Raw genomic sequence first — 19059 nt, forward strand, 5'->3', positions numbered from 1 at the left:
ATCTGCAAACGTGATGGAACATTATAGCTGAACATAACTGTTCTTGGAGTTTACATTCAACACCATCTCTATATGTAAAGGAGGAAGAGTCGTTTAAGACTGTATGAGAGATCTAATCATTAAAAAAAGAATTACCTGGTATCTAGCCAGGACAATAATCAGGGTATATTTTGCTATAGTATTTAAGGCAGACTAGTCTCTGCAAATTAAAGCTTTCATTCATTAGATTTTTGTTCTATTTGTTATATATTATTTAAACAAGTGTCATGTAGGTCTCAAAAAACTATTGATTTTCAGTCTAAGCCCAGTCTAAGCTCCTTAAATTGAAAAAGCAATGTGTTGCAAGTTCAGAGTCTGTCTAGATTTACTAAGGTGACTTAGCATGATCTATCTTGGATTTTCCTTTCATTATCATTTCCAAGAGAAATCTGTGTTTTGGAGAAATAACGTCTTACATTTTTTAGTTCTTTTATGGTACATAAGAAATATTGCTAGGGGGGAGAAGATTTGAGATCAGGGTCCTCCCCCTCTAAGGAAAGCCACAGCTTCTGTCAGATGGGCTTACCCTCTCAGTCTGGCAACCACTCTCTCCTCTTCTTTAGGCTTGTGGGTAGTAGTGGCTCCTGCTGTTTCTAACCCAAGGACTGTACCTCTCTCCTTGGTTTCTCCAAGCACTATCCATGCCTTGCTCTCTTCTTAAGTTACCTTAGTGGAGGACACCGTTTGTTTCTTACTGGGACCCTGACTAATACAAGGGTGTATAATTTTGGTGACGAGGTGATTTCTGTCACTTATGAGATTGGTCTGAAAGCAGTGTTTTAAGTTTCAATCCTTCCTTGTAATGTATGAAAGGTCTTATATAATAATTAGCATTTCTGCAGATTGGCATATGGATCAGCCCAAGTAAACAGAGAAGTAAATAATTATAATAATTTAAAGAACTGAGTTAATGAAAATTAAAATCGGTTGGCAATTGTTTTTTAGCTCAGTTGAAATGGTATTTTTCACACTTAATCCCAACGCAGTCTCAATTTGTGTTCGTCTTGATAACTCCATTGAGTTTAGACCCTCCAAGTGTTTTTCTTTTTCTTTTATTATTTTTGGTGAGGAAGATGGGCCTGAGCTAACACCTGTGCCAATCTTCCTCTATTTTTTGTATGTGGGACGCTGCCACACCATGGCTTGATGAGCGGTGCCCAGGATCTGAACTGGTAAACCCCAGGGCCACTGAAGCGGACCATGGGAACTTATCCACTATGCCACCGGGCTGGCCCCCCTCCAAGTGTTTTTTTCAACAAGCCTGTCAGTTTATTGATTGCTTAGCTTGTTTTTAAGATACGTAATGTGTATACATTTGCATGCATCATATATACATTTTTTTCAGTGTTTGTGTGACCCTAGAACATTTGAACTGGCTTGGACAGTCAAAGAAATTTCTGTGAGTTGATAATTAAAAACAAATAACTTCGAGCCTCCCATATGAAACATAAAAATCCCTGATAGATTAAGATTTATTTCTAAATTTATATCATTATAAAAATGGAAATGTAAAATGAAAATAGAATTCATTTGCTAATCCAAGTTTCATTTTGCCTGTTGATTTCACTGTTCCCCTCAAACAAAACAAAAACAAAACACAGACAAAGCATTTCTTTCTTTCTTCTTTGTTTCATTCCAAAAAAAAGAATCAAGGCATCTAAGTTTGCCTTTATAGTTTCACAAAGAAAATTATAATTTTTTACTTTTTCTATGTATTTATCTGTGTGTTGCCTTTCCTCTCAAGGAAGAATTCTGAGAGGAAAAGGAGAAATAACTTACAAAAAAAAAACCCCAAAACAAAAGAACTAACCTTTCTTTTTTCTGAACTTCTATTGAAACAGAGCTTTCTGATTTTTTTGAATAGGTAATATATAACAAATATTTTTTATATACTGGATATTTTGGGAAATATTTCTTCATATGTTTACTACTTATAATAATTGTAATGTGGAAAAGAGGGCGCCTTGGGAAGACAGAATTCTGTTTACTTTATGTAATCTTTCCCCATAATTCTGGCAGACTTTCAAACACCTGCTTCTGCACCGTAGACGGAGAAATTTCAGTTTATTTTGGCTTCCCACAGAGGTTAGCTTCGTTTACAGATATGTCAGCCTGTGGTCAGTTCTCTTTGAATGGCCTTGGTTTTTGTAACTTGAAGGGCAAGCAGTATGTATTTTTTAAGTGGTGCCTGAAAAATTAACCAAGTACAGTGTTTTTTTTTTTTTTTTTTCAATTGGCTTTAAATTCAAATGTGATGAAGTAAATAGCTGTGGAACACCACTGTGCAATTCTTAGCTTGTGGTATATTAAAATCTGCTCTTCCCTGGAATTTTCTGATGGCTATACTTTGGTGTTCAGTTGCTGATAAACGGCATAAATGAGTTGGAGGCATAATAAATATTACGAGGGCTTGCCTCTGGCCTCTGCATCCCAAGACCACAGAAACCACAGAAATGGAAGGAGGGGAGTTTGGAAGTTGATCCACTGAGTAGTGAGAACTGATTAAGGTGGAAGAAATACACAGATGTAGGATGTGAATTAGTACAACTTTTTTTTTCTTAGCAGTGGAGCATTGTTTCTGAATAAAAGCCAATATATAAAAGAGATTTTTAAAACTCGAGCTGCTTTGGTGGAAGAGGGCAGAGGCCAGGAGCCGTGCTTGGTCAGTCTCTGCCGCCTCCTGTGCTGGTCCCAGAGGCAACTTTGCTTGAAAAACCGCTGTGGAACTAGACATCTTAGAAGCCTCCCTATGAAGCCACATGTGAGAAATTAATGTTAGAAACGTTCTTCCTCTGAGAAACTAATATTTTCGGTGTTATGATCGCCAAGAACATGTAAGAATTGTCATTTTGTTTTCACTGCATTTTTCTTAGAACAAAATTCATAATTTGTCTAGGATCCTATGACCCACATATCTGTGCTTAATTTTTCTGCATACCTCTCTCCTTCCCACCCAACGCAGTAATCAAGGTTGCCTCTTGCAAGCCCTCAGCCTAGTCTCATGCCTCTCAGGCAGATTTGCTGCCTTCTGGGGAGTGTCCCCTAAGCATTCTCTGTCACTTTTCTGCCCATCTCATGCAGTCAGGTGGGCTTCTGCTGTCTCCTGCCAAGCATTAGCGTCTCTGCCTTTGTGTTGAGAGAGAGACCTTACTGTAATGAAGTCATGCTGGTTTAGACCAGAGGTGAGACCCCCACCCATTTTCTCTCTCCCTGTCACACTAGTCTGATAAGAGTCCTGCTCATGACCCATCTCTAGTGCCTGTCGTGTAAAAACTTCCATCAGACTCTCTCTGGAGTCATTTCTGTGCTCCGGGTGAGACCTCATGATGAGCGCGACAATTCTCCACCTTTCTCTCCAGTCATCTGGGTTCCAGACCTCTTCCACCCTAGGTTCCCAGCCCTTCTGCAGATTTGCTTATTCCAATTATATTTCTTGCTCACATACTAGTTTACCTAGATAAAGTTATTAGGGCAATGAAAATTATTTTGAGTTCCTTTTTTGTTCACACATAATGGATATCCAGAACTGAAGACAGCTTATTAAAACAACAGAAAGCTTTTTAACATTGACATTCCATAGATATGAGCGGATAATTGAGGTGTCACTAACGCTCTTCACCAAATAGTTCCAGCCTTCCATCATTCTGAGCTCATGTGGGAATCATGTTCCTGGACCATGTGTGGTTGGATGGGGTCATATGACTGGTTCTTGCCAATGATTGGGGGGAAAAGTGACTTTCTTCACTTCTGAGCTGGATCATTTCATTGCTGGGGTAGGACCACGAAGGTCTCTACCTCTGTCCGGCACGGAGACCTGTATTTAGAGGGAAGGGGCTCCTCTGTCAGCCTGAGTCCTTAAATGACTGAACTGAGGGGAGCTCCTGCCCTGTGCCCTTGCCTGTCTCTGATGGTTGTGAAGCATGAGCAAGAAAGGACTTTTTCTGTTTTGAGACACTAGGAATTTGGGGTTTGTCTTTGTTACTGCAGCCTAACCTGGCATATCTGGCTGATACAATGTCCACTTGGGATACAATGTCCAAGATACAATTACTACTGGGGAGTAGTCTGGGGAGTACGGGGGAGCAGTTGTGTTGACTGATGGTGCTCAAAGGTGGTTATGCACATTGGCGACGTGTTCTGTAATTCAGCTGTGATGATGTGATGGTTGTGTCCATCTGTGATTTTTTGGGGGGGGAGGAACACGCCCACATATTCCACAATGTGCTCTGGGGTAGCGGTATTTGAATTTATTGCTAGCAACACTCTGGAACTCATTTTAGGTATTATTTATCAATATGTTATTGTTTTGGCATAATTAAAATTAATACTAAAATAACTACAGTAATTATATGTTTATATTACAAGAGACCATTCTTTCAACATTTATTTAAAAAGTTGATGAGTTTTTCTGTATTTGCAAACTTACTCAGATTGGAGAGGGTATTGTGGTCTTTTGCTGAGTCATGGTTGTTGCAGAACTAAGTAGAAAACACTCATGTTAGTGTGATGGTTCTTGCTGAAAGGCAAAAACTTGTCCTACTCCCTGCCCCTTTGTCCTTCCTTCCTTTCTCTGTTTTCTTTCTTCTCTCCCTCCCTTTCTCCTTCATTCTTTTCTTCTTCTTTTTTTTCAGATACATAGGCTATGATTTACAAGTGTTGATCTAGATTCCAAGTTGCAATAATTTACACAGAAATCTGTTATCAATGTAAGTGTAGGTGTTTGTGGTAAACATATTTCTGTGGTCGTTCATGGGGAGCTCGTAATCACTCAGGAAGCACTGCTTCATTAATCTTAACAATTTTCTTGCGAGGTTAATTATATAGCAATAATCAACTTCCCCTTTGAGTAGGTGGGCTTTTGTCACATTGAGAAGTATTCTTACCTCCCGTGAGAGGCGGGAGGACAAGGAGGCTGCTGTGAACTTGACTCGAGCCTCTGTGTGTTCCTTAGCGGGCGTGAAGGGTTCTTCCCAGTGTTGGCGGTACACTGGCAAGTTCTGCTCTGCTGGGCCCTGCCTTCCTTTATTTCCACGGCTTTCCTATTCTCAAGAAGTTTGGATTATGCTATGCTCATTAATTATAAGAGACTCTCCAGGATTCAAAGAGGTGTATAGAGGCCATTGAGCGACTGAGAAATTAAAACAAAAGCGACAAAAACAAAAACAGACACTTTTTGGTTTTTTTTTCATCTTATAGTGTGTTCTGAAGAAAATTCAGACATGGAGTGAATTATCAGTTACCTTCCCACGTGTTTATATTTGATATGTAGGCTGCACATGTACACATGCTCATTTATCTGTGAATTTGTGGCATTGGATGCTCACAGCTATTATATGCATATACGATTTGAAAAGATAAACATTTTTCAATAGTTTGAGAATATATTCCCTGTTAAACCTCATTTACTATTTACTAAATACGAATCTAACTAGAGAGACTTATGAGAAGATCATAGGAATGATGAAGAGTAAACATACCTTTTGCAATGGCAGCTTTAAACTTTAAGTAGATTTATTTGCAAATTCACATGGAGTATTTTTAATAAATACATTCAGAACAGTATTCTGTGGATCTTCTTGGATGTCAGAAATTAAAGTTTTACTTCGGATTTAAGAGTAAGTCATTTCCCAAGCAGGTTTCTAAAAGTTGAAAACAGAAGTCAAAAGTGAACGATTTATCTTTATATTTCCGAAAAATTCACGTATATCGTGTTATAACAAATGAACGCTCTTTTAAATTCTCTTTAGTCATTGATTATTTTCTTCCTTTGGAACTTTGTTACATACTAGATCCCACACATCCCACAGCCACAAATTCAGTTTCAGATTTTAGATATTTCCTTACAGACGGTAATTTTAATGTAAAATAAATCTTCCTGCAGGAACCAGCATTTCATGGTAATAAAGAGTCAGACTTCTGGGTTCAGATCTCTTTTCTCCACTTCTAACTGAGAATACCTCACACCTCTTTAAACCTCGGTTTCTTTGTCCAGAAGAGGTGATTATTTTAGTAAGGTAATTGAGAGACTGAATGAGGCAATTAATGTAAAATGCTTACTTAGCATGATTCCCAGTCTGTGTAGTAGAGGCTCGATAAATGTTAACTTTCGTTAATTGGATGATGTTGGAACCGTTTACTGCATTAGATTTCTTTAATACCACAGATAAAATTTTGATTCGTAATAAAAACTAATCAATTTATTTAATTGACCTCAGAAATTAAAATGCCTCCTGGATCGTTTAGTCTACAGAGATGCACTGTACATCTTTAATCCTTTATTCTCTCAGAATACTCATGTTCCTGAGAAAAACAGTCTAGTGAAGCTGCCATATCTGTTCTCCTTTACTCCCGGTTCCAAAAATGAACCACTCTGTTCACAACGTCATCATTTTTCCTCTTAAAACGGACTAGTCAGTGATAGGCACAGATTGTTGGACAAAGAGTACTTGCCCCAAATGATTTTCTCCTGAAGACCCAGATCCACTCTGTTGGGTATTTGTGTTGGTGTATTTGTCTGCCTAAGCAACTTCATCTTCTGCGTATTTCCCTGATAATATTTATGTTCCTTTCATCTGGTCCTTTCCCCGTAATATTATGATTTAAATGGATTCACATTTTATTGGTTGGATCAAGTTAAAATCTGTATTTCGATTTCTTTCTGAGGATGGGTACGCATGTTAAAATGAAGCAAACTATAATTTACGTCTTAGCCTGAGGTGATTCCCTTTTTCCTTCTGAGCAGTCATACCTCCTAGAAAAATATCCTGCTTGCTGCCTGCTTTTTAAAATTTGTTCTAAGGCTTAATGTAAGAAAATATCAATAAAATATAAATCCATATTATATTTTTCAAAAGATCATACTTCTTTACTTTCGATTTTATAAAACTTTTACTTTTGCCATTACAAACGAGAATTAGCAATGTGACATTAGATTTTAACTCTCTCTAGGCCTTTGTGTTTGGAAGAGCACTTAGATTAGAAGACTGAACTGTGGCCTTCTGGACGAGATTTGCTATCACCATCTGAGCACCTTCAGGAGAGTCACCCCCTCTCTCAGAGAAAGCTTCAGTTCACTCAGTTATCAACACAAAAATAGTTGTCTGAAACTCCTAGGATTGTATGGAAAGTAAAACTGTACTGTGCATGAAAGCCATTTAGAAAATAGAAAGTGGCATCCAAAAATGTTTTATAATTATTATTGCCAACATTAACTTGTAAATTTAAGTTTATTAGTTTAGTCCATTGGCATGTATGTATGTGAAATAATGGTCCTGTCCTATGACGATAAACGTCACAAATTGTTGCGTGAATTGTTGGGCTTGGCATTTTTTGGTAAGACCTTGATTTTCTGTCCTTGGGAAAACACTCTGTTCCCTTGGCTTTTCTTTGTATTCTCTATATCAATGGAAGCAGTAACAGTTTGAGCTTCACATTCAGACATTTCAGTTGGGTTCCCAGCCCTGCCTTCCTCTAGCTTTGGGACCTTTGGCGGTGGGTTTCATCTTTGTGAACCACATTCTCCATGTCTGTAAAATAGAGATCAACTCTATGCCGTTTCTGTTTTTTCAAATGTAGTCTGTACAAAAACAATATTAAGATTAATGCATGGGGGCCAGCCCCGTAGCTTCGCGGTTAAGTGCACGTGCTCCGCTACCAGGGGCCCGGTTCCCATCCGGGCACTCACCATGGCACCACTTGTCCGGCTGTGCTGAGGCGGCATCCCACATACAGCAACTAGAGGGATGGGCAACTATGATGCACAACTATCTATGGGGGCTCTGGGGAGAAAAGGGGAAAAAAAGGAGGAAGATTGGCAATAGATGTTAACTTAGGGCCAGTCTTCCTCAAAAAAAAAAAAAAAGATTAATGCATGAATAATGTGGAAATAGTCAGTTCTCTTAATACAAGTATTTTTAAGTAATCAAAAACCTTAAGTTTTAGGCTACCTGCAGTAAATTAAAGTATGACTTCCATTGTTTTCAGCTCTAGCTTTCCTCGTCTGAGGATGGATATCAGAAATACAATGAATCCCTGCATAATAAGCTTCCACTCTTACCTCAGTCACATAAGCAATTTGGAAATAAATACATCCTTTCTTCTCTTTTGTTTCTTGGGAAAGTCAAGAGTTCACATTGGAGGAGGATGAGTACAGATGAATGCTTTCCGAAAAGTTATCCCAAGTGCCAAAAAACGCTGTCTGGGAGAAATTATAATTTTACAGAACTACTTATTTTCTTTAGGGAGCAAAGCCTACATATAAATTAACAAGAGTTTCTGTGCTATATCAAGTAATTAAAAATTAACTGTATTAATCTTTAAAGAATACAAACCAGGTAAGTTTTGCATCAGTGTAAATTTTGAAACAGACTGAATTATGGAAACATGTGGCTGGAGCTTCATATTTCATGGAGTATTTTTGTATCAGTCCTGAAAAACTATGGATCGAGATCCGCCCTTCTGTGCAGGTTATAGGTGGGAATGTTTCAAAGGACAGATGCGATCTAGCAGCCAGCCATGCAGTTGTTCTGATGGATTGCTCATCAAATTTAGTAGGTAAAATGTCTGCTGGTTACTTTCTACTTAAAATAATTAACTTGTGAAGAGTTGTGGCAAACCTAATATTTGGCAAACACTTCTTAAAAACATTCAGTTTTGTGCTTTTGAACAAGTGTAGCAATTTAATAGGTGGAAATATATTCAGATTTTTTAAACAAACTTTGCTTAATTCATGTTGTATCAGCCTGAATAGTTATTTTGACTTACAGCTTGCTAAAGCTGGCATTGCACAACTTGACCTCTAATGTCATAAACTTTTCGGTGAACCTGACATCAGTGAGGCATGGCTATTTTAGAAATCCATTAATAGAAATTTACCATGGATAGTGGATATTTTGAAGAGAATCCAAATGGAACAAAACAGACCACAAAGCCTATACTTTTTATTTATTTCTTTGTAGACTTGTTTATTATTTGTGTATGTATTTTATAATCACAATACCGATGAATACCTCACAATGTGTCAGGTACAATTTTAGATATTAACTCTTTTAATCTTTGTAAGACCCCTAGGAGGTATCTATTATTATCACCTCTGGTTTCCAGATGAGGAACCTGAGACACAGAGAGGGTAAGTGGACTTGCCCAGTATCACACTGAGCAGGGGAGGGGCTGAATTTGAGTCCTTCTCTTAATCCCTACCGTATTCTGCCACTCTGTAAGGATAAATACAATCTAAGATTTTTCAGTAATTCAAAAGTTACTTAACTTATGCAATCCTTCGTAACTATAAGATGTTTTAAAATAGTATAACATTTTATTTTAAACTCTCCAAAGTACATTTCCTCATATATATTTAGTAGCCTCTGATCTGTTAATACTCCTTCCAACTCCTAGTCTTTCCTAAACTGTGGCCTGTGTGTAGATCCTGGATAACAAAGGTGCTTTATTCTTTAAGCAAGTCCATTATTCAAGGAACTCCTCCATCTCCTCTCTCCTGGTGAACTTCCAAGTGATTAAAATAGGATTTTGATTTTGACGTGCTCTGAGACACACAATGCTTATGAAATACTTTTTATTCATAAATATACGTTTTTTGAATATTTATATTTTCAATTAATGTAAATATTTATTTAGATCTGTGTAGTCTGGTTTTATTTTTTTTCTATAAAAATTAATTTCTTAGGTTATAAGAGTATAGATGGTAAAGGCTTCGGTTTAATTGTCTTGAACTTCACTTAGCACCACATTAACACAATCAGGTGCTTAATCTTTTCTGTAATTATGATCACAGAAGATCAAAATAAAATTAGAATTACAATGATCTTTTCTTGTAGAAGTTCATGACTTTACGTTGGTAAGATGCCATTTATATTAGAAAAAAATAGTTTCTAGTTAGATTAAGCATCTCTAATACCAGAAAATACAAGGTACTTATAAAAAGAAACAGAGGTGAAAATTCCATTCCTTATTCCCTAGCTCAAGGAATATTTTATTTAATCTTTATCCTTAATTTTAATAAGTTCTTTTTAAATTCTTAACTTTTATTTGCTTGGGCACTGGATATAAATACTATGCTATTGGCAAAAAGAATAAATCCTGATGCAGCCTGACTAAAGTCACTCTTCTTGGGATTTTCTTCATTGTCATAACACTCAAATATTGAAAATCAAGCTGATGCCAGCTTTTCTTTTTGAATGATAGTGATTCAGTATTGTGAGGATCGAAGGATTTCTTAAGAGGAAGTAATCGAAACAAAATTATGTTTCTTCATAAAATGAGCAGCTATTCCATTTATTCTAAGAAAAAGAATTCAGAGACTTGATGTAGGTCAGTGTCAGCCATAAAACAAAAGAGGATAAGATGACAAAAATAATTATCTGAACGGTCATAGACATCAGAAGATTTAAGTTTTATTTCCATTTTCTCTTCCTTTATTTTATATTTTCTTGGAATTTGTTTCACATTTATATGTGCTAGGAAAACATTTCCCCAATAAATAGATTTCTGGTCTGTGTTTATTGTTGATTTTTATACATATTACTTTTTTTTTTTTTTTGTGAGGAAGATTGGCCCTGAGCTAACATCCATTATCAACCCTCCTCTTTTTTGTTGAGGAAGATTAGCCCTGGGCTAACATCTGTGCCCATCTTCCCCCATTTTATATGTGGGACGCTGCCACAGCATGGCTTGATGTGTGGTACGTAGGTCTGTGCCCGAGATCTGAACCCGTGAACCCCCGGCTGCCCTCAGGGGCACCACTACACTGCTGGGCCAGCTCTATTTTTATTACAATACAAACTTATCTTATATCCTGTCAGCCCCAATACTAATTATTTTTATACCTCATCATTTCAAAAGGTATTGTATTTGAATTACTCTAGAATTCATGTATCATGCTAATTTTGTAGCAAGACTTTAGGTACATGATTAAAAATATTCTAGCATTTGCATAATTTAACAGATTAAGAAGAAGAATTTAGAAAAACATTCCAGGGCAATTTACTTGTTTTGAACATCTGGTTAACAGCTGGAGTAATGAAAGTTAACACAGCAGTAACCATCTTTTACGCTCATCTCCCATGCACACACAAACACCAGGAAGGATTAACTACTATTAATTCTTGCTTTCTTTTGCCATAGTGATTTGCTTACAAAAGGAAAAGACTTGAGAATTCTTAGCTGTAGAATGTCAGCTGAAATTTATATGCAAAAAGTAAATAACACTGATTAAAATCAGATTTCAACTTCATTAATATAAACCAAAAAAAGAAAGCTAACTCTTGACAGTTGACAAGGATGGTTATGAGAGAATTTCCTGGAAATTCATAAAAGCACATTTAGGCAATAAACAATATTACAGTTACAGCCAATGTCATATTTAGCAGAACTTTAATGTTGATTGATTAGTAGATAAGGACTGAGCACACACCTTTAAGATGTTTAGTATTTGTTAGATTTTAAAGTTTGTGTGTACAATAAATGAATATCTACAGTATGTGTTAAGACTCCAAGATTTTCCTTTTCAGACGAATCTATTTTTATGTATTAATTAATCTATTTTCATTTAGTATGCTGATAAGTTTGGGATGCTTTCAGATAAAAATGTTAAATGAGCTTGCATGCTCAGACCCTAGTTAAAAACAGTTCATTTTCTAATTTAATTAAAAATAAATAATCTTTATAATATCAGGTATTAGAAAACACCAGAAGTTGGTGTGATGAATTGTCCCTTCAAGTTACTCAAAATCACTCAAACTGATACCCCTCCCTTTTAAATGTTACTCTCATATCTAAATTTCTAGGTGTATGTAAGTCATAGTTAATAGAGTGATAATAAAGTGGTTGTAGATGGCATACATATAATTTATATGAGACAAATTGAATAATTGATTGAAAGAAAATCATGCTTCTTGGTGTTTTCTTATTCTTAGTCTAAGATCATTTTGCAAAAATAAAATCATATGAAGTTTGTATACAATAGTTCACAAATATGTAATCATTGTCATGCACTTAACGACGGTGATGCATTCTGAGAAATGCTTCTTTAGGTGATTTTGTCATGATGCGAACATCATAGCGTGTACTTACATAAAGCTAGATGGTATAGCCTACTACACGCCTAGGCTCTATGGTACTAATCTTCTGGGACTACCGTCATAAATGCAGTCTGTCGTTGACCGAAATGTTATTATGCAGTGCATGACTGTACTAGCATCTACATAGCATCTCAGGGTGATGTAGTATACTGAGTTCAATTATTTTACATACAAAATGTTTTGGAACTTTATTTTCCAAGAAGACTCTCTAGATATGGTATTATGTGAGCTAATAATAACAAACAGGTACTTACTGCAAATGTTATGTTCTTGTCCTTGAAATAAGAAGAGCCATGTAATACAAGTAAGGAATATATTTAATATTACCCCAAATGAGAGAAGTATTTAAGATTTTTGCCATTATTGGGAAGAAGCAATCACTATAGGATGTCGATTAAGAAAAGATCAATATAGCCCCTGGCCATTAGGATTTAGATTGGACTTTTCAAAGATTGGCAAGAATAAAATTTAGGTGAAGGAAAACAGCTTTAACAGAGGCATAAGGGAATGTTTATGGACTATTCTTGAGTGGTGTAGAGATTGGGTTATAAGGGGTATGGGCACACATGGGTGGGACAGATCAGAGAGTTCTTTATTTAGGCTAGACACCTTGGGGTTTAGTCTGAAGGCAGTGGGGAGCTTTAGAAAGACTTTGATGCTGAGCGTGGTGGCAGGCAGGCACAAGGTTATCATGAAGGCGGTAGAGGTTGAATGAAGGTTAAGCTAGCAGAATTAGGTTATCTGGAAGGGGTATAGGGTACTAGACTCTAGGGACTAGTGATGGGGCTTCTGCCGTTGTGTGTGACTAAAGATAATGCCACTAAAACAGTAGTAATTGAAAAGCAATGATGAAAGGCAGTGGGATCAGTTTGAGATATTTAAAATGGCATGAGGTGATAAAGTTTTCAAATGAAGTACCAGAGGGAAGGAAAAGGCCTGAGTTTTGGTAATTGTGGCATTGGCACAAGTGAGAATTTGCAAAGGGGAGCTGGTTCAAGTTAGGTTCAGAAATGAAGAGTCTGAGGTTTTGGCAGATAATAAATTGGCAATGTCCTGTGAAAAAGCAAACAGACTTTCATATTATAGATCTGTCACTTAACAGCTATGGGACTTGCCCCATAAAGAAGTAAACACATCTAAGGAGTTTAGAATAGTTCTTTTTATTTAATTGGTGCTTAATAATTTTGGAGAAAAATAGTAAATAATTGAGAAAGTAGCCTAAGTTAATTTTCAGAGGAATAATGTATTTCATATGATCAAAAATGACAATAAACTGAAACAGAGGATTGAGGTGAAGTCCACAGGATAGGCCAAGGTCATTGGGAACGCTCAAGAGTAGTCAAGTGGGGAGAGGTAAAAATGGATCCTAAGGCTAAGTAAAGAATTTTTGGTGAGGATTTTAAAGCTGCCATCATAGGACAAGCATTTTAGAAGTTGTATTCTTTTTCAAAGCATTGTAAAATCTAATGTTTAAAATCAAGGTAGTGCTATGCAAAGCAAAGAGAGAGCCAAGAATAGTCAAAATATAAAGACATTTCTTCCTTCAGTATTTCTTAAACACGTTTTTTTAGAGGTCGTTGAGTTAAGATAAAGGTTTTATTCTAGTGTTTCTGTATACAGAAATGGCAAATGTGTATTTTTAAAATCATGTTAGAATATAAAATCCACTCATTCCAGAAAGTTTATACCACAATGTATTACGTATAAAAATATCATTTTTAGTCTTGCTAAAAAATCTATTATGCATATAAATTAATGTTATCACAAGGGAATCATGAAAATAGTGTTTTTTGCCTTTCTTTATTGACTGTTTCACACATGAACTATAAAATCACTATTTTAGAACTATTCACTTATTGGGCAAAGTGAAAAAAATTAATACCTGAGATTTTCAGAATTGATGTTATTTATATCACGAAAAAAGTGTTGCTTCTAAGTTGTTTTTCAGGTATGATATAATCTTGTTGGTCAAATAGACAATAAATTTTCTTTATATCCATTTCATCAACTTTCAACAAGTTATACAAAATAATAAAAACTAAAATAGATAAGAAAAAATATTTAAACAACTTATATTTTCTTTTAACTTATCTTTGTTATCCCAATTCATTTTTCTAAAGTTTCATAAATAGATAGGAAGAAGACTATTCAGATATTAAGAAAGAATTTTGATGCTATTTTGTAAACAATGAATTACATAGTTTGTATCCATTTTATAATTTCTATATAGATCTGTAACTACCATTTCCCCATCAGTTCTATTTTGAAAAGCTGTTGGAAGTAGTTCTTGATTTTGGAATCAAATTTTTTTCTTCTTAGAATTTTAAAAATGTATGGTTTGCCAAATATTGGTACAATAAATTTATTCATAAACATAAATCATATTTTAGTATTTTAAAAAATCTTTATATTTTATGAATCATTTTAGGAATTTTTCAACTTGTGATTAATAGGATTAAATTATCCATCCTAGCCCATGCAACCAATTTTGTGCCATTTAAATTGCCTGGGTTTGCTGAGATCTACCATTAATATCCATATGTGTTCTATCCATAGAAGGCAGGGTGTTGTGGGAATTCAGGGTTATGAAAGAAACGTTTCGTCTTTAATGAAGATAGGATACAGAGTTGCCTGCTTGAAATTTTTGCCTTCATTCTTTGGAAGTCGTTAATGGCTTTGAATAGAAATAATTTTAAAATAGAAATTCTGTAGTTATCAATGAGCAAATTGCCTTGATTTCAATGTGAATTAAATACAAAGAGCTGGACAGAGTATGTGGCCTTCTGCTGTTTCTTCTTCATCTGGAAACTTCGTTATTAAGTATGTGAAAGCCAAAGATGATTCAAGCCTTTTAGTATACTACAGATTGTGATCTTTAGAGTTACATTATCTATAAATTACAAGTAACCTAACTAAAACATCTGCAGAGTGGCAGTTTCCGTGCAATTTAATTTTCACTAAAAGCTTGAGAGTCAATAGGAAAATCACCCTGTCAGCAAAAATTGAACATAGAAATTCCATTCATGGGATAAAAGGATTATTTTAAAATGGAGCAAAATACTGAGTGTTCTCGTTTGTCCTAATTTATTTTATTTCCCCTATGCTCTACATTTGTAAAATAGAATAAATGATTTTAATCACATTTGTGTGTTTTACAATACCATCACTGCATGAAGCTGATGGGCCATTGTCCTCAAAAACTGCGTCTTTTGAGTAATGTGAAAATGTTTGAGGCGTACTTGATATTTAGGATAAAATATCTTGTCTGCCTACTGTTTTCATGCTGTTCTGGCCCAAATGAGCAAGTTGAGGACGAGAGGTTAAGTGTGTCACTCAAGGCCTGGCAGTGGCAGAGCCTGACCTGTCCCAGGCCGTCTGTCTCCAGAGCACGTGCCCTTCACCATGGACTTGACTGCCGCCAGATATTTGCTGAAAAGTTGCACAGGAGGAGGGCGAGGGAGAGAGTACTTGGGGGTGGAGAGAGTGTGGTTACAAGTGAGTAAGGTGGGCAGCTTCTATTGGAGTGTATGGTTCTGGTGAAGTTACCCCTTTTTATCAACACTCCATGTGTCACAGTATTTGTAGGTTTTCTGAAGTTGGCGTTTGGGGGGTTATGGTGGTTTCATTTCTTTGATGAAAATGGAGAGTTAGTCTTTCTCTTTATATTTGTTTTATTGTGCCCACTGGGTTTCGGGGATTGAGAAGAGGTTCAGCAAGATGCTGATCCTCTGCAATCTTTAACTGTAGTCCAAAATACTTTTCTCAGAAGAATTTTATCTAAATTAAAATCATAAGACCTTAGTATAACCTGTAGACCTCTGGAGGATAAAAATGCAACTGTACCTGTAGCACAGAGCTACATTGACGTTATGAAACTGACAAACATCTGCAAAGTGTTAGCCAGGTACCACGTACTGTAATAATTACACAATAGTGCTTAGCTGCCAGGAACATCGTCATCATCATATAGGTGGGGCTTTTTTTGGCTAACATTAAATGTGTTTTTTGTTTGGATTTCACTTTAAATTCTGAATGAATTCAAATTAATAACTCTACAAATACTTTATTCTGAATTTAATCATTGGTGTAATAAAATAATTCCAATAATTTACGTTTAATCTTTAGAGTGGAATTTAATATCAGTGTACTCTTATGATGAGCTTTGACATTATTATAAGCTGCAGCCATGTTGTATCAATTTATATTACTCAAGCATCAATATGTTAGTGTCTAATTTCTGTATTCCCAAGTTTAGCAATGCAACATGAACTCTTAAAAGTTTACCTAACGTCAAATGATAAATAGATATACTCTAAAAATTTAAAAATTTATTGAAGTCACCAATTTTAAACAGAATTAAATCAAGTTTTAAATTCAGGAAATTGACTTCTGAGACCTGGATCTTAAACTTTAACATATTACACTAAAAATATAATAAAAAGAAAATTTATATTATTTGTCAAATCAATGGTAACTTACATAAATGATATTTAAGTTAGAGGAAGGAGATGGATGAAAGACAGCCTAGGTAGACTTCTCAGAATACAAGGTACTTGAAAAGTTAGCTTTCTATATAACTGGTTATGCTGAGACTGCATTCCAAACTAAGGAAAAGTATGACAAATACTCAAGTGAGATATGGACAGAAACAATAAATTTTTTGTTGTTGTTGTAGTGCTTCATCTGTACAATGACTTCTTGTGAAAATCAATCAAATTTTACATAAGTGCTTACTAAGTATCTTGAATATGATGAATGTTCAATATGTGTTAGTTGTTTGTTATTGTTATCATTATTACTATTATGTTGTTGTTTAACTTGTCAAAAAAAAAAAAAAATAGATATACTCTTAGGTTTAATATAGGTTCACTTATCAGTTAGGTTTAATTTATTTAATTATTAATTATTTATGTCTGTATCCCAGCTAGAATATATTCATAGGCTTTATTTACCCCTGACCTCAGATGAGACACTTCCTTTCTGTGAGTCTCATGTTCTTCATTAAAATGTCATAGACAAGTTCTAGAATCATAAACTAGCAGACCTGAGTCTACGTGGAGAAATGTTTTGATGTATCAGCACAGTGTTTAAAGCATTTTTTAATTTAAATGTCTTCAGTCAGGGTGTGGGGTCATCAGTTCCCGTCAGACTCTACCGGTCAGTGTTGGAGTCTGCGCAGCCACTTCATACGCCTGTGTGCGGTGTGCCCACTGAAGGAATTGGAGGCTTTTGACTCCTAGACCTCTGTCTCTGAGGTCACTTCCAACTTTAAAGTTTGTGTGTATCCATGTGGCTGTTTCTTTCGAGTGGAAAGTTGAACAAATCCATCTTTATTTGCTCCCACCTACCCCATCCTTCATACTCTGGTGCATCCCTGTGGTTGTCCTTTTCCATTGGGAGGAATGTCTGTTTCTATTTTGAGCACAAGTCCCAGAGAATAACATATTATGTTTTTGTAAATGCCCATTATTTTGCAGTCTATACAGATATTTCAAGAAAAAATGCGTATTTTTAATTCACTAAAAAGGAGCAAATTTAGATTCTACCTTACATTCTCAATTTTGTCAGTGGCGATATTCATTTTCTCTGAGAATAATTTTTGAACACTTGTGAATGTCAAAACTATAACTTATTTTGAGCTTCATAAGCCTAATTGGACAACTACCCAAAAAAGGTAATGATAAATGAACTAGATATAAAAGTCATGGAATTTTGGTGGGCTAATGATCAAGATACTGAGCTAAAGGGAAGCGATTTGTACTCTTTGAAAAAAAGGTATGACATCCAAATTAACATGATTATTTTTAGTATTTTATAAATGTGAAGTTGACCCACTACTGTCCATAGTACTACTTGGAAAATTAGAGTTGTAGTTCAGTGGTTCGAATGGATTACTGTGCAGTCAAACTGCCTTATAACCAATGACAGACCTCCACGGAAAGCTGGTGCATTTAAAAAATTTTTTTTTTTTTTTACTTTGGGAGAAAAAGTAGTATAACTAAAATATAAGCATCAAACTTGGTCTCATTAGCTGAAATCAGTTTATAGTCACAGTTTATAGTTTATAGAATGACTAAGAATACAATCATTACTTAAAAAGGGGGCTTTGATAAGGATTAAAAGTGATTATTTGCTCATAGTTCGATAAAACTAAGAATTTAGTATTACAAATTTAAGCAAAACACATCCAACTGCTTGGTGGTTTCACACTCTTAAGAAACTGGATTTGCATGTGAAATGTGCTGATTCATAGGTCTTTCTCTGCTTAAAATCAGCCGTGCTGTGTCTTCTGTTTAACCCAAGGCAACAGACTCATAAAACAAACTTTAGCAACTCTGTCAATATGAATTTATATCTGTAGAGCCTTAGAGAGTTAGTCATACAATTCTTAAAGTTAATATGTGTTCCAGATAAATATTTAAAAGAAATCAATATGATATAGTCCATTCACAAAACCAACAACAGCAAAATTTTATAACTATAGCTACAGACAACCTTAATAAAAGTTTATTAGGAATATTTGAAGAAAAGTTACAACACTTTGGTAAAGAATATAATTTTAAAACTGGAGAAATATGCTATTTTCCTTAGAGGATAAATGTAAGAATTATAAAAATGTTAATTTTTCTGAAGTCAAATTATCATTCCAGCAGATTTTTTTAATGGAAAGATTTCAAAATTTTATTCTAATAACAAATTTTCTCAATAAGAATTCTGGGGGGACCTCAATTATCAAGTGATTATAAGTTATAAGTAAAAAGTGTCAGTATTTACCCAAGAATTGACATATCAGTGAGATTTAATACAAAGCCCTAGAGACCCTCGTACAAACTGGAACTTGATATTCGATAAGGGAAGCATCACAAACAAATATAGACAGAATCAAATATTCACCCCACAGTACTGGAGGGCTATTTGGAAACTT

This window comes from Ceratotherium simum, chromosome 13 (assembly GCF_057802395.1).
Source record: "Ceratotherium simum simum isolate JZ-2026a chromosome 13, ASM5780239v1, whole genome shotgun sequence".
In the NCBI taxonomy this organism is placed as follows: Eukaryota; Metazoa; Chordata; class Mammalia; order Perissodactyla; family Rhinocerotidae; genus Ceratotherium; species Ceratotherium simum.